This window comes from Podarcis muralis, chromosome 17, assembly GCF_964188315.1.
Source record: "Podarcis muralis chromosome 17, rPodMur119.hap1.1, whole genome shotgun sequence".
Classification (NCBI taxonomy): Eukaryota; Metazoa; Chordata; class Lepidosauria; order Squamata; family Lacertidae; genus Podarcis; species Podarcis muralis.
In genome coordinates, this window is record NC_135671.1 from 16449468 (window position 1) to 16464987 (window position 15520).

Sequence of the window (15520 nt, forward strand, 5' to 3'; positions counted from 1 at the left end):
CCCTCGTCTTGAATGGGGTAACTGTGCCCCTAAAGGACCAGGTGCGTAGCCTGGGAGTCATTTTGGACTCACAGCTGTCCATGGAGGCGCAGGTTAACTCTGTGTCCAGGGCAGCTGTCTACCAGCTCCACCTGGTACGCAGGCTAAGACCCTACCTACCCGCGAACTGTCTCGCCAGTGTGGTGCATGCTCTAGTTATCTCACGCTTGGACTACTGCAACGCGCTCTACGTGGGGCTACCTTTGAAGGTGACCCGGAAACTGCAATTAATCCAGAATGCGGCAGCTAGACTGGTGACTGGGAGTGGCCGCCGGGACCATATAACACCGGTTCTGAGAGACCTGCATTGGCTCCCAGTACGTTTCCGAGTACGATTCAAAGTGTTGGTGCTGACCTTTAAAGCCCTAAATGGCCTCGGTCCTGTATACCTGAAGGAGCGTCTCCACCCCCATCATTCAGCCTGGACACTGAGATCCAGCTCCGAGGGCCTTCTGGCGGTTCCCTCATTGTGAGAAGTGAGGCTACAGGGAACCAGACAGAGGGCCTTCTCGGTAGTGGCGCCCGCCCTGTGGAACACCCTCCCATTAGATGTCAAAGAGATAAATAATTACCTGATATTCAGAAGACATCTTAAGGCAGCCCTGTTCAGGGAAGTTTTTAATATGTAACACTGTACTGTTTTAACACTGATTGGGAGCCGCCCAGAGTGGCTGGGGAAACTCAGCCAGATGGGCGGGGTATAAATAATAAATTATTATTATTATTATTATTATTCTGCTGAAATAGATGACAGGTTTTTTTAAATTTCAGATGTAATTAGGTTTTGGTGAAGGCAATGGGAAGGTATCAAATAACAAGCAATCCTTCTGCTGGTTGACAAGAACCCTGAATAGTGGGTCTGACATACATCAAATTAGGGTGAGCCCTTCAGGGCCACCACTTGGAAGGGCACTATGGCCCCCTGACTCCCAGATAGAGACATGCCTTCCAGACCCCTATAGTAGGGTACCCAATAGGCTAAAGTTGCAACCCACTACCTTATCCACTCAAAGTTGTGATGATTGCTAACAGGTAGGCAAAAACCTGCAGACCAGCCACTTTGTCTGCAGGAAAAATTCCTCCCATATTCCATAGCAGAGTCTGCATGTTGCCTTGCCTGCTTGCCTTTGGGCAGGACCATTTAGAAAAAGGTCAGGAGGGTGGAGGATCTAAGGACAATCTCAGCAGGCCAAGCCCTGCTGCGGCTTGCCTCTCTTGGACCTAAAGGAAGACAGATCCACTGCTGTAGCCATGCCCCTTCTCAACTCCAATAGACCCATTCAAATGGGCTTTCAAGCCTTACCGGGTGACATCTGCGAGAGGCTCCCAATTTCTCCAATGGTTGCACCATGACCCGAGGGCCTCAGAACTGAGCCACGGCTGCGCCAGGTCACAAACTGTGCTTCGCTGGAGTTCCAAGTGAGTGGCCATTTTGCAAGAAGAATCTGGATACAGTCGTACCTTGGTTGTCGAATGCCCTGGAACTCGGACGTTTTGGCTCCCGAACCTCGTAAACCTGGAAATGATTATTCCAGTTTGCGAACGTTCTTTTGGAACCCGAAGGTCCGACGGGGCTTCTGCGGCTTCTCATTGGCTGCAGGACCTTCCTGCAGCCAATCAGAAGCCGTGATTTGGTTTTGGAAGTCAAACGGACTTCCCGAATGGATTCCGTTTGACTTCCAAGGTATGACTGTACTAAGAACTATCTGGTCTATGTTCAGGTCTTCTTGCAACCTATATTTTATCACATGTCATCTGGGCTTTGTCCAGTTTATCCAAGTGGTATATGTCCCTGTAGAGCTGAGAACAACAGGACCAGCCAAAAGTCTTCCTGTTGATGCACCAAACAAATGGCAGATCGGCTCTGTGTATCTTATAGCATGATGACCAATGTAACAAGAGTTGATCAAGAGTTGAATGGGACACTATTTTCTCAATTTCATTATTAATGTTTTTTATTCCCTCACCTTCAAAAGAGTTTCTGTTTCCCAGATGGCAATGGAGATGGGAAACTCTTGATCATGCCATTGGGAAAGGAAGAGGTATCACCAAACATGTGTTTCTAAAATGACTCTGCCCACCTCCTCCAAATTTCACACAATGCATTGCATCCGAGGTTACAACATATTTGGAGTAAACTAATAGAAATTAATGGACATGATTAACTTAGGCCCATTATTTTCAAAGTGTCTATTCTTGGGGGTAAAACTTGGTTTGATACAATCCAAAGGATCTCTTTCTGAAATCTTTTACACAGATGAAATTTTAAACCTGCCCATATCTGCCCATATCCTTTCCCAAGCTCTTTATTTTGCATTAGATTCTCTCCTCCTATTGCTGTTCCATTTCTTTCCCAATTCCCCACGGTAATGTCTTTTTGTTGTTGTTGTTTAGTCGTCTAAGTCGTGTTCGACTCTCCGTGACCCCATGAACCAGAGCATGCCTTGGAAACTCTCACTTTCTTCTCAAAGCTTCTCCTTTTTTATGTCCATGGAGTTTTCTTGCCAAAATACTGGAGTGGTTTGCCAGTTCCTTCTCCAATGTCCTTTTAGATTTGGCTAAATAATGCCCTGTCCACTCTAAATACTGCCTATGTACTTACGTATATGCACTTTAATATTTCCATAATAAACTCAGGTTTCCCAGCTTATTTGTAATCCTCTCGCCTTTACAGCAGAACTGTAGATTAAAGATCCAAATGTGGCATTCATATATATCTGTGTAATACATTACACGTACAGACAAGGACACATGGTAACACTTTGATTCTGGGAATCTTAGAAATTTTCTGAAATATCCTCATCATGAAATCACGAAATCCTTCCGGTTTTCAAAGCGCTTTCCCCTGCCCCATGGGATAAAAACTGATAAATGTTTAACATTGTGGTGCTATAATAACCATGCTTATTTGAAAGTGACCTCAGGATTTCTCTTGTGGAATGTTTTAATATTTGAGGGCAAGGAGATGGCAGAGAATGGAGCGAGAGGCACTGACAAGGGAGAACATAAGAGAAATTGGTACCTTTCAATTTTACAAGAGAGGAAAGAACGGTATTCGGTAATAGTGAATCTGAAATTGAAATGTGCTTTTCACATCTGTGTTTGTACAAAGGCGGTTTGACGAGGATATAAAAAGAAGACAAATGTGATTGCTTCTGCAAGTATTCTAACCTGGCAAATCTAATACTTTTTTTAAAATGGCTAAACGAGTATTTACCTTGTCATCGCATGAGTGAGACAGTAAATATAATGTCTGTCTGCTCCATTCTGCCATTCTGGGTTATGTGATTAATTTTATTATACCTTTTTATGCGTGTTTTCTTTTTAACCTTTGTGCAGCTCAAGAAGAGAAGGATCCATTAAACTACACATGCTTGTCTGAGATCTCACAGTAAAAGAACAACAACTTTTATGTCAAGCCATCTGCTGCACCGATACAGCAAAGAAACTGAAAAACAATATGCAACGGAATCACTAGCTGAAGTTCCTTTCTTTAAAGCCTTATGAAGATACCACGAAGGCAACAAGTACCATGGGCCTTACCTGTTATACTGTCTTTAAAAGTCCGGTCCTTGTTGCTGACCATACAAAGCTCTTGGCCACTGGTTAAAATCAAAGTGAAGTATTCGATCATGATAATCCCAATGTGTCATGGATGACAGACTGTCTCATGGCACCACATTCCAGCTGCTTGAAACAAACCCTGCAAAACAACAACAATGGCAACAAAACATGACATACGTATTTCATTTTAATTGAAACATAGCGAACCATATCCAAAGACTAGGAGGCACCCCACTTAATCAATAAGAGCATCATAAAGAAGGCAAAAAGATATATTGACACATCAAAGCTTTGTGGAACACATAAAGGCATTTTATTCTGTGTAGATGCTACTTGTTATAGTTCTATTAAAAATGTAAGGATTAATTAAAAATTATCATTAAAAGCAAAGGCTCCACCAGGATTCTCTTGCAAGAACAGAGCTCCTCTGGAGATCTCCTGCTGAAGTAAAGTAAAGCAAAGTTCGTTTTAAAGAGTTGAGATCTAAGAAGCAGGTCTCAGGTAGAGAGAGGGGTACAGCTTTTCAAAATGTTCCATTACACACTGCCAGCTAATAAAAAAATATTTTGTGAGCATACAATAAAATGATTCAAGATTCTAGTGGTGAGTATAGCTTTAAAATCAAGGACATTAAAATCAAGGACAAACACTTCCAAAGTGTTTGAGCATTGATATGAGAGAGCAGCACCACCCACTGCAGTTTGGGAAATGTAGCTGTGCAAGTATGGGCATACCTGTCAGTTTCCAAACTGCTCATATCTATCCAATTCACTTACTTGCACTGCTCTGTGCGAACTGCAGTCATGCAGAACACAGAAAACAAAACAAATTTGGACTTTGCAGAGGATTCAGACGCTGACTACAACGGTGCCGTGCATTAAAATTAAATTTAATAAATGATTAAATGTTAGGCATTGGGAAATGATAACACGGTAACATTTGTAAATAAATAACATATGCATATCGAAATAAAAAGCATGTGCACATTGAACAGTTGCTGAACTAAAAAAAATTACTAGGTGTTTCTTAACAATAACATAAAAGTTGCATGCATTGTGTAAAATTATATAAAATGTGCTTACACTGAAATCCGTCTAACTGTAATACCATTGTTAGGCAAACTAAGGCCTTCTAAATCCGGCCTGCGAACAGTCCAGGAATCAGCGTGTTTTTACATGAGTAGAATGTGTCCTTTTATTTAAAATGCATCTCTGGGTTATTTGTGGGGCATAGGGATTCATTCATTTCCCCCCAAAAATATAGTCCGGCCCCCCACAAGGTCTGAGGGACAGTAGACTGGCCCCCTGCTGAAAACGTTTGCTGACCCCTATATCAAAATTAATTTATTCATATTATGACTTAGAGGAAAGGTAAAAGAGATCCCTACAATTGTGTAATACACTTCAAATACATATCTAGTTAAAGTCATGCATTATATTGAATATAAATGAGGGGAAAAACTTTTCTTGATATATGGCTTGTAGCACAAATATGATAATGGATGAGGACATTATTACAATTTGTTATTTGTAAGAAAATTTATTAGGTTTCCAAAGCAGTTCTAAAAATTTAAATTTTTGTTCACACATATAGCTTAAATTAGTAAACAGAGGGGTGAGGAAAGCTTCAGCCCTTTCAATGACACCGTAAAAAGCTTAAGCAATCATTCAGAACAGGCTATCACATGAAATTACAATCCAGAGACATACAGCTTTCAAGAAATCATAATTCAGTTTTGCCAGTTTATCAGATACTGAAATGTTCAGCTCTCAGTCCATGGACTTAACATGATGTCTGGTGTGATGTAGGTGGGTGTGGCTTGGAGGAAATGATCTCATTGGCCAAATTAGGACCACTACTGGCAAATTAGGACCTCTGTGAGGCAAAGGTCACACACTGCTGATGAAGAGGTCAAACGTTACACCATTTCTTTAGGTTGATCGGAGGCATATGAACACTGGATCTCTGATGTTTCCTTTCTGCAAACATGGCAAAACACGGCAACTATTACTGAGTGACTTCACGGGGGAAACAGTTCATTATCTGTACTTATTTTCCACTTACTGTTTCTTAAATTTTTTCGTGGAAGACATAACCAAGAAAGAACTATAAATCAAAGCAAAAGCAATCATGGACGTTTTTGCACAGCGTGAGTTGCATAGATTGCAAAATTGTAAACAGAGTAATATCTGCTAGGAAACTACTGAAAGTCAGTTTGTAAACAAGAAAATGCTTCTTTCTTTCGTTGGGCAAACTATTACTCTTAGACGCAAGAGTGGAAAGAAAATATGCATCATAGTTCAAGGGAGCCAAAATTTCTCAGAAGACAACCCTGAACATAAACTTATGTAGAGTCTTCCTAAAACACTATCATTGGGGACTGTGGTTGAATATATGGAGTAAAACATTCCATGGAGCCACCACACAAAAAGTCCCCGTCCCTTATATTCAGCAGCCTGGGCTCCCTTCCTATTAACTGAGCATTTTCCAGACCTTATCCTCAAAAGATGACATCTCCTAAGAGCTGGATCAGATGTAAAAGGAACTAGGTTTTCTAAGCTAATGGATATATGCACCCATTGATCATGGGTGTTATCCTAAATTCTCATGACTAGATTGTATCAAATGGAATGTTGCAGTGTTCCACTTTAAAACCCAGGTATCCACACATGACATCAAACCCAGGTAGAAAGAAAAATGGAGTATGGGAATATGGAGGGGTGAGAATGCACATGTTCCCATAGCTCACCTCCAATCCCTACTTCTAGTTCCAGTTTGACATCTGAACAAGTTTCTGATTAATGCCCTCCACCCCACGCCCTTACACTAACAGCTAAAACCATATCAGATTTTTGGGTAATCCTTTGAAGAGCATTCCTGTATTTCACCAATAATGGCTTAAGTGTACGATGGGTCCTTCTCCTCCATCAAAAATGCTACACATGAAAACATTTCATTCTGCATAAGAATTGTGTCATATTGGATGTCTGTCTTCACTGAACTGTGGTTACACACTGCATAACATTTCCTCCAGATCTAGCTGCCTTTTTTGAAGCCATAGAAGCCTGTCTGACCAATCAAATAATAGAGATGGAGTAAGCACAGCTTGTGGATGTTAGCCAGAAATGAAATGAACCATCCTATCCAGTCACCCTTCTTCCAGGTGATGGATATTTCATCACTTGTATCAACAAAAGTTAACAGCACATCAATTATAAGACTAAAATATTATGTAAGAACTTGCAGCTAGTTCCATGCATAGGATGATGAAAGATGGTGTCTTAAATTCTCTTTGAGATCTGAAGCATTTTCTTACCTTAAAACCTATCAGAAAAGTATTCTAAACAAACACAAATGCACACATACTCAAGTTCATCTTTGCCTATTAGCTTACTGCCAGGCTTGAGCTCAGCAGAAGCAAACTGATGAGTTTTCCTTTCTCAAAATAATCCTTGTGATACATACGGTTCGGTTTCAAGGCCTGCTATTTCCAGCTGACCATGAGACGTTGCAGAATACAGAGGCTTCTTCGGTCCATGCAAAAAGCAAATATCTTGCAGCTCGCAGTGTAATATTTCAAAGCAACTGTTCCACACAGCAAACAGCAACATGCTGTTTTACCACCTTTCCTGCACCAGAAGTTGCTGCAGCAGTTAACCAAGGAAGCTATTGTTTCCAAATAAATGGTGAGTCATTTTTCTGTCATCCATTAAATCACCAAGTCATACTCATTGTATGGGGCTTAAACTCCTCATACATGGGGACATGGGGGAATATAAAGTCTGTACTTCTCTTGATTACTCAGTGCCTGAATCATTCTTAAGTAGACTGGACAAAGCACATGAGAGTTTGCTATCTGGAACAGCCTTGCGTTCATGCGCTCATGTGCTAAAGACAACTTGAAGAGAAAGACTGTACAGAAGTGTTTATACACTAACTCTAGAAGTCTCCAAGCCAAGATGGATGAATGCTTGGTCTTAGAGGATGGTTTTGATACAGTGAGCATAACAGAAACCTGGTGGAAAGAAGGGAACTAGTAGGACTTGATTATCTAAGGATATAAGACTCTATAGGAAGAACAGAGAAGGGCAGCTGATAAGGAGAAGGGAGGTGGTGTTAACTATGCATGTCAAAGAAGGCATTGAGTCCAGCAAGATAGAAATCCAAAAAGAGGCAGGCTCCTCCACAGAATTGTTGTGGGTGGCCATACTGGGCCCCAAGAGTACTTTAGTGCTGAGAACATGCTATTGTCCCCCTGATTAAAATGCTTGGGGAGATCTTGAGATCAAGACTTAAATCAAGGAAACATCCAAATGAGAAAATTTAGGAATGGGCGACTTGTAAATTTCCAATTGACCAGAAAATCCAACATGGTCACGTTTGATTTCAAAAGAGGAAACTTCCCAGAATGAGAGGACTGGTAAATAGGAAGTTGAAAAGTCAAGTCAAGAGAGTCCACACTTCTCTCCAGGCCAGCTCTGTATCCTGCTTGATCTTCTGCCTGGCTGAATTGTACCTGAACAGTGATAAATCATCTTGCTTTCCTGAATGGAGGGAGGTGTGCGGGTAGAAACCTGTGATGCTAGTCTGCATAAGAGTCACATCCACTGCACTGCCTACTTTTGCCTCTAGCTCCCATCCACCAAGGGAAGCAGGTGGCACTGTGGTCTAAACCACTGAGCTTCTTGGGCTTGCCAACTGGAAGGTCGGTGGTTCGAATACCCACGGCAGGGTGAGCTCCCATTGCTCGGTCCCAGCTCCTGCCAACCTAGCAGTTCGAAAGCACACTAGTGCAAGTAGATAAATAGGTACCGCTCTGGTGGGAAGGTAAACAGCATTTCCGTGTTCTGCTCTGGTTTTGGTGCTCCGTTGTACCAGAAGCAGCTTAGTCATGCTGGCCACATGACCTGGAAAAACTCTCTGGTCAAACGCCGGCTCCCTCGGCCTGTAAAGCGAGATGAGTGCTGCAATCCCAGAGTTGTCTGCGACTAGACTTAACTGTCAGGGGTCCTTTACCTTTTACCCATCCCCCAGTGATATGAGAAACCTGGAAGTTTTCCAAAGGAATGTGGCCTTCAGATTTACAAAGGTTCCCCAGCCCTAGTATACACTACCAAGACTTCCAGGTGTGAAGTGATTCCCATGGCTTGCTATCCTGGTAACTGACACATAAACACATGTTTCTTTAGAAGTGTTAAAGAACTTTACCTACTAGAAATGTTTAGAAAACTTGTTATCACCACACAAATATTGATCATCATCATCATTATCTACATGGAGGTACGAAGCCATCAAGTACCCCGGACAACCTATACATGAAAATAACTTAACATTCTGTTGCTATGCTGTTCTATGCTGTTACTGAGCCTGTTTATTTTATTATATTGTAAACTACACAAAGTTGCTGTTGGTATATATTAAGTGTGTCGAGCTTTTCCACAACACTAATTGTACAGCTTACTATGTTCATCCACGTTATTTGTTTTATGTGTTTCTCATTTAAAAAAATCTTAGTAGGAAGCCCCGTTGCCTGGATTTCTTTTTATTAAGAAACCCCAACAACGTCCCAAGTCCCTTAAGTCAACACAAGCCCTACAAGAATATACTGTAGGAAAGTTTTACTCTTAAAAAACCAAAACAAAATCCGGACCGGTCTCATTTTATTTTGCGGCCAAAACATTAGGAGGATGTATAATGCAGGGATTCAGAATCTGGTGAAATACGAGCATATCTGTTGAGCTATGGCAGAGATTAATCTTTGTTATGCTCTCAGATCCAAGCAAACTACTTCCCAAAAACCAAACCTAGAAGGAATCTTATTTCCTGTTGTCTCCCCTATTTTCTATTTTCCTATTTTCTCTCTGGAGTTCGTAAGACAATGAAATCACTTTAGACTGAGAATTGTTTTAACTTCTTTCTTACTGAAAAGATTCTTCTAGCCTCTCACTACTTCTTCATCCCCAGGCTAGCTTTCTACTTCTTCTCTCCCTTTATTTACAGGACCCTTTTATGGAAACTGCTGGGAACTTCAGAAACATCTGTAAAACAGGGGAGGGGAAAGACTTCTCCCCTCCTCTTCACCTGGGAACGGTGCTTGTGTGTCAGGGACTGGCTGGACACTGATGAGGGAAGGTTGGCTACTGATGAGGGAGCACTGGGCGAAGGGGGGGTTGGAAAAAAGGATCAGAGATCTTGGGAAGCCAAGAGACAAGGGTCAGACAGGAGAAGCTGCAGGCTTGGAAAGTGCAGAAGAACAGGTGCAACACCAACAACAACCCAAGTGACAGTTTAAGAATATCCCTAATGGGAAAGAATGGGCAGATCTTGTGTGCATCTATCACATACAATTCATAGCTGTCAACCGTCCCTTATTTGGCGGGAAACTCCCTTATCCCAGCGCCGTGTCCCGCTGCTGTCCCTTATTGATGATGTCTCTTAAATTTCCCGGGTTTCAAAGGAAGCAGCTCCTCTCCCTCCCTCCCTGCTGGCCAGGGAGGAGGGAGGCTCCAACTGTGTTGCTTGGCTGCGTTGCTCACCCAATAGGAGTCTAAGAACAACTGGGGGGTGGAGCTTGCATGCCTTGTGCTGATCAAATCGGTCACGTTGCCTGGGGACTCGCCTTTGCTCAGTGCTTCCCAGCGGAGAGGTGACAGTGGTTTTCCTTGCTGCATCCCCTTTGCCGGGTTGCTGCGCTGTGGGAACCACCGCTTGAGGCTTCGTTTGGCTGCTGGCTGGGCTTTCTGCCTTTGGCTCGGAGGGGCTCAGAAGTTGAATACCCTTATTTTGGCCGCTGATCCCTTATTTTTGAGGCTCCTGGTTCCTTATTTTCAAATCTGTAAGTTGACAGCTATGATACAATTTCTAATATGTTCAAATTAGGAACATAGTTTCCATTGCCTGCCTACATTCAGGAAAATGGTACAGTGGTACCTTGGTTCCCGAATGGCTTAGTTGTCAAACAAATCGGCTCCCTAATGCCACAAACCCGGAAGTAAGGGTTCTCGATTTGTTTCTGCAGCCAAGAAGCTCCTGCAGCAAATCAGAAGCTGTGCCTTGAATGGTTTTGGGAGTTGAATGGACACCCGGAATGGATTAAGTTTGAGAACCAAGGTGACACTGTATTGCTACGGCAATGAGATTGCCCTCCTGCACCCAGTTATGCATTCTTAATCGCATTGAATTAATGGAACTTGAGGGTAAATTATTTATTGCCCATTGGATTGGTGCTCAAGGCTTCTGTTTCTTGCTATTCTCATCCATCTGGGGGCTTGACATAGTCATGCTTTGGACCTACAGCGATTTTGATGAAAGTTACAGTAGTCAGCAAGCAAGCTCCAGATATACTTCTTCACTTCTTCACACAAGTCAAGGTCAAGCAGCAGGTGAGAAGGGAGTGTATTTTGCAATTGCTTAGCAACATGGGTCTAAGACGGAAGTGATGGGGCTCCTTTATACTCAGTTTCTCTAAATCTCTGTGTTCTAATCCCAAACCATGCAATTTGGTACTGTCAACCCAAACATGTAGCAGCCTCTCAGAGACTCAGACAGAAGGGTAGCATAAACAGGTCTTGAATACTTTAATTGGAGGCACCAGGGATTGAACCAGACACATCTCCCAGATTCTGCTCTCTGAATTTGAAGGCTACAATTGCAGCTTCAACTAGGAACGCCAGAGGAATCCAATCTTTGCTAAATCTAGCTAACCTCCTGGCCTCATGTGCTGACTGGAACTTAGTTATCCTCCATATTTTGTACTTCCCCAATGTTCCAATGCAAGTTTCAGATGAAAACGGTCTCAAAATATGTTATCCAACCCATATTTTGAGAGAAAATTTAGATACATTTTGAGAGTACTTGTTTAGAAATGCATATTTCATTATTACTATATTTAAACATAGGGCTTCATGCATATTTTTTTCTTTGAAATTTCTTAGCAGATTAGTGTGGAATCCGAATGGAATGGATTTATGGATTATTATATGCAAGGCTGGCACAGATAAGATAAAAGACTGATTCATCCATCCTTAAGCTATAAGATGTCATGGTCCAGGATTCAGATATAGGTTTAATAAACACCTATTCAGATGAGGAGAAGCGAGTGAAGGCACTTAAATGATTGTTCATCCTGGCCCTCATATGAAGGAGTCACATGAGAACACATCTATTAGAATCTTGCACAGAAACACTCCACCCCATCAATCGCTCATTCCTGTCACATTTTCCATTCTGATGACGACGATGAATTAGATTTTTGTTTCTCCCCTCTTCCTAAGGGTGCCCAGGGCAGCAAGTTATATACTGCTTGATTGTAACCAAATGTCTAAGTGGTTTACAAGAAATATTATAATTATCAATGTTTTTTTAAAAAAATAAGAAATAAGTATTTATTATCTGAGACTCTATCAACCTGTCTGTCTCTGCTCTGCCCTCTTCATACCTATTCTGGTCCTGGGAGACCAGAGGGGAGGGGAGCTGTTCACAGCAGGAGGGGGAGACTTACTGGCTTCTTCAGCAGTCTGCCTGATCGCTATCTCTTGGCCCTCTTTCTCTTCAGCTTCTGCTTTTCTGATTCTGGGCTGCTCTCTGCCACAGCCTCTTCCTGCTCACCAAACCCTGTTGCCTCTTCAGTTTCCGACACCTCCTCCTCCCAGTCTGCTCCCTCTTTTTCCTCTGACCACTCATGGTCATCCCACCGCCAATCTGAGCCTTCTTCCCTTGCGAGTTCCCTTAGCTCAGGCATAGGCAAACTTGGCCTTCCAGATGTTTTGGGACTGCAAATCCCATCATCCCTGATCACTGGTCCTGTTAGCTAGGGATGATGGGAATTGTAGTCCCAAAACATATGGAAAGCTGAGTTTGCCTATGCCTGTCTTAGCTAGTGTCTTTTCCCCTCCACTCCTCTGCATCCAGCCAGTCTGTGACAATCAACCTCTCTGAGAAAGTGAGATATCTGAGAAAGTGAGATCTAATGAATCCTGCAGCCTCTAGGATGCACTCATAGGGACCATAGCATTGCAACATTGAAAAAAGTATTTAAATCATGGACTAATGCAGAAACAGAATGGTCTGATGAATGAGAATGTGTGAAAATTAAATGGACCAGAAATAGAAGGAGTTGGCCATCCCTAGGGCCAAGTCATGCACTACAGATAATACAAAAAGAACTAGTAAATTATGCATTGTATAAAGGGGGGGAATGTATTTGCTGTCATTAATTCCCTAAATGGATAATTTCAGGGTGATATGAGGGGAAATTAATAATTTTAATTGATTCTTACATAGTAAATGTGTGCTGTTGTGAACCGTGAAAGAACAAGCCACATTCCAGGCATTTTCAAATAATCCAGAGGCGGCATTTGCTTCACTGAGCACAATGGGAAGATCACCATATCTCAAAGAGTTAGTTGCACTATCTATAAAAACTGAAATTCCCCGAACTCCTCAACTGAAAACAATTAGCGGTGTAATAATGAAGGCATGCTTTTCACAATTACTATGGGATAATCACCAGGCTTGTTTTGTGACTGATGAAGAAAGATGCTGAATGGAAATTTAATCACTGGTTTCCTATCCTAGAGTGAGATGCCTAACGAGATCACATAATTACAGCCAAATGGATTTATATCTTTGGCTGATGCACAGTCATGATTACCTAAGGAAGGAAGCAGAATTTCATAAATCCAAAAATCAATAAGGGGTGCTTTCAACATGTAAAGACAGACTTGTACATGATGCCTTGGGAAAGCATAAACATACTGCTCAGAGAATCAGCTCTGTTATGCTGGGAGGAGAAGACAAATTGTCATGCATATGTGCATTTATATGTCTATATGGTGGTGCAGGGAGAAATATGCATTAAAAAAATGAGGTTGACATATGCTATGTAAACTAGGGGTGCATACTGGCCCCCAAGATTTGTCTTGTACTTATGCTTTAAAAAACCCCCACAGTTGCTCTGTGCTCTGTCCGCTTCGATCTGTGATTGGTTTCTGAGCCACTCTGTGTAAAACAAAGCTATGTGTTGCTCTTCTTCTCTTATGGGGAATCTGAAAAAACAGCTACAGCCTTTTACCCTTTCAACAGCAGTAGGTGAAATTGACAGGACCAGTGCTCCTGCCAGAGTGGATTACACCTGCCAGATTGAAGGTCCAGGATTTTTGTGTGTGCAGGAAGGAAAAGGGATTCCTTTTCCCTGCAATCCATATTAGGGCTGGCAAAGTGGCACCGGCCACTTGGTTTTTGCCTACCTCGTAGCAATTGCCACAACTTTTTAAGGTTTGGCGGTTAGGCACTGGAATAGTGATGTGTGGGGGAGGGGAGCATCCCCTGCCCCTCCATGCGTAAGGGTATTCCGTTAAAGGAATCCAGGGTATGTGGATCTTGTTCGAAGCATGGGGAGGGGCTAGGGCAATGCCACGACCCCAGCGGGGACCCAGGGGGGCTCAAGTCGATCGGCATCGATGGGGCTCCCTCTACAGGTGGTTTACCCTTCCAGACTTCCTGCAAGGTGGGCAAGAGTCAGATATAGTCTGTTGATGCCAGTGCCTAAGCCAATACCACTCACATTCTGTAACCAATAAAGTTGTGGCCTAAATTTTGCCCATTAACATTAACCTAAATTCTGTGTCCTTGTGTCTTTATTCTCCTGGAGGTGGTTTGGGGGTCTTGAAGGGCAAAAAAATCATTTTTCTCTGCAATCCATATTAGGGCAATACCTTTATTAGGCCAACAAGAACTCAAAACAACAACAACAAAACCATATTAATTTAATGTTTTTAGGGAGGAGTAAGGGTGTGTCTTTTTCGCTTTCTTAAAATAAGTGAGAAGTGGTCATGTTGCATGTATTCCTGCTTGCACATTTTTTATATACTTAAAGAAAAAAGCCTTAGCAGCTGAGCTTTCAGAGGATACTTTTGTCAGGAAAGGACACCCTCCAAAAACCATATCAAAGTGGGTCTGTCCTTAATGCTGTCTGCAGAGTCCCATATCTGGCCTATGCCTGGTTCTCTTCCCTGTTTAATTGACCTTTGTTGGCTACTGATTGTTGGGATGAAACCATGAAAGGCAAGCAGGACAAGATGGTGAGATACAGTATATGGATCATGGCCACTGGCGGAGGAAGAGGAGTGCGGGGGGAGCACACCGCCCCCGGCAGCGCAATCCTGGCAGGGTGCCATCACAGCTGCCCCTGCCTGCGCTGGGTGCCCCACCCCTGCAGACGGTGCACCCCACCCCCAGGACGCGTGCCAGCCCCGCCCCCGCCTGCTCTCCACACACCCACCCACCCCCGGTGCTGGAGCATGAAGCTCCACCACTGATCATGGCCTCCAATTTTACAGGTTAGAATTCACTGTACTGATTTATGTTGATCTCATGTCCTGCTTGCAGACTCCCCATAGGCCAGAACGGGACGTTAGACGGGCCTTTGGACTAAACCACCAGGACTCTTCTTATGTATAATATAGGTAATTTGGTGTGCATTTATGCTTGTCTGTTGAGCACTTTGCACCAGCATAGGGGATTATTTCGTTTATGCAGACTCAGATCTGATATCTAAGGCTTCCAAGTTTACTCCCTTTAATGTTTCTTGGAAAGCAAGAGCTGGAAACACACGCACTAATAGCATCTATCTTCAAGGGTCTCCAGATGGGGGGTATTAAAAAAAAAAAAAAAAGCACAATGCAGGTACATAAGAATAGTGCAAATATAAAGTGTGCTCACCTTGGGTGATGCCGTGAATGAATAAACTGACAGCTTGCAAGTAAACAGATTTACATAGAGCCATCTCTAAAATCAATGATTTACTCCAATTCCATTCATATATATATGAATGATATTAAAATAATGACAATTAATCTAAAGTCTAAAGATGCAGACTACAATCTCACGGGATGTGTGCATAATACTGCATTGTTGC

The 15520-nt window shown here is 42.6% G+C and overlaps 1 protein-coding gene across 2 annotated transcripts in view; it reads right to left on the bottom strand.

Annotated features, from left to right (window-relative positions):
* The window catches only part of LINGO2 (leucine rich repeat and Ig domain containing 2), a 555875-nt gene that overhangs the window by 173890 nt on the left and 366465 nt on the right, over positions 1 to 15520 (bottom strand). For both annotated transcript variants that reach the window (XM_028712488.2, XM_028712489.2), the window contains one exon: positions 3583 to 3742. The gene's annotated coding sequence lies outside the window, so the exon portion shown is untranslated. The remainder of the gene's footprint in view (positions 1 to 3582; positions 3743 to 15520) is intronic.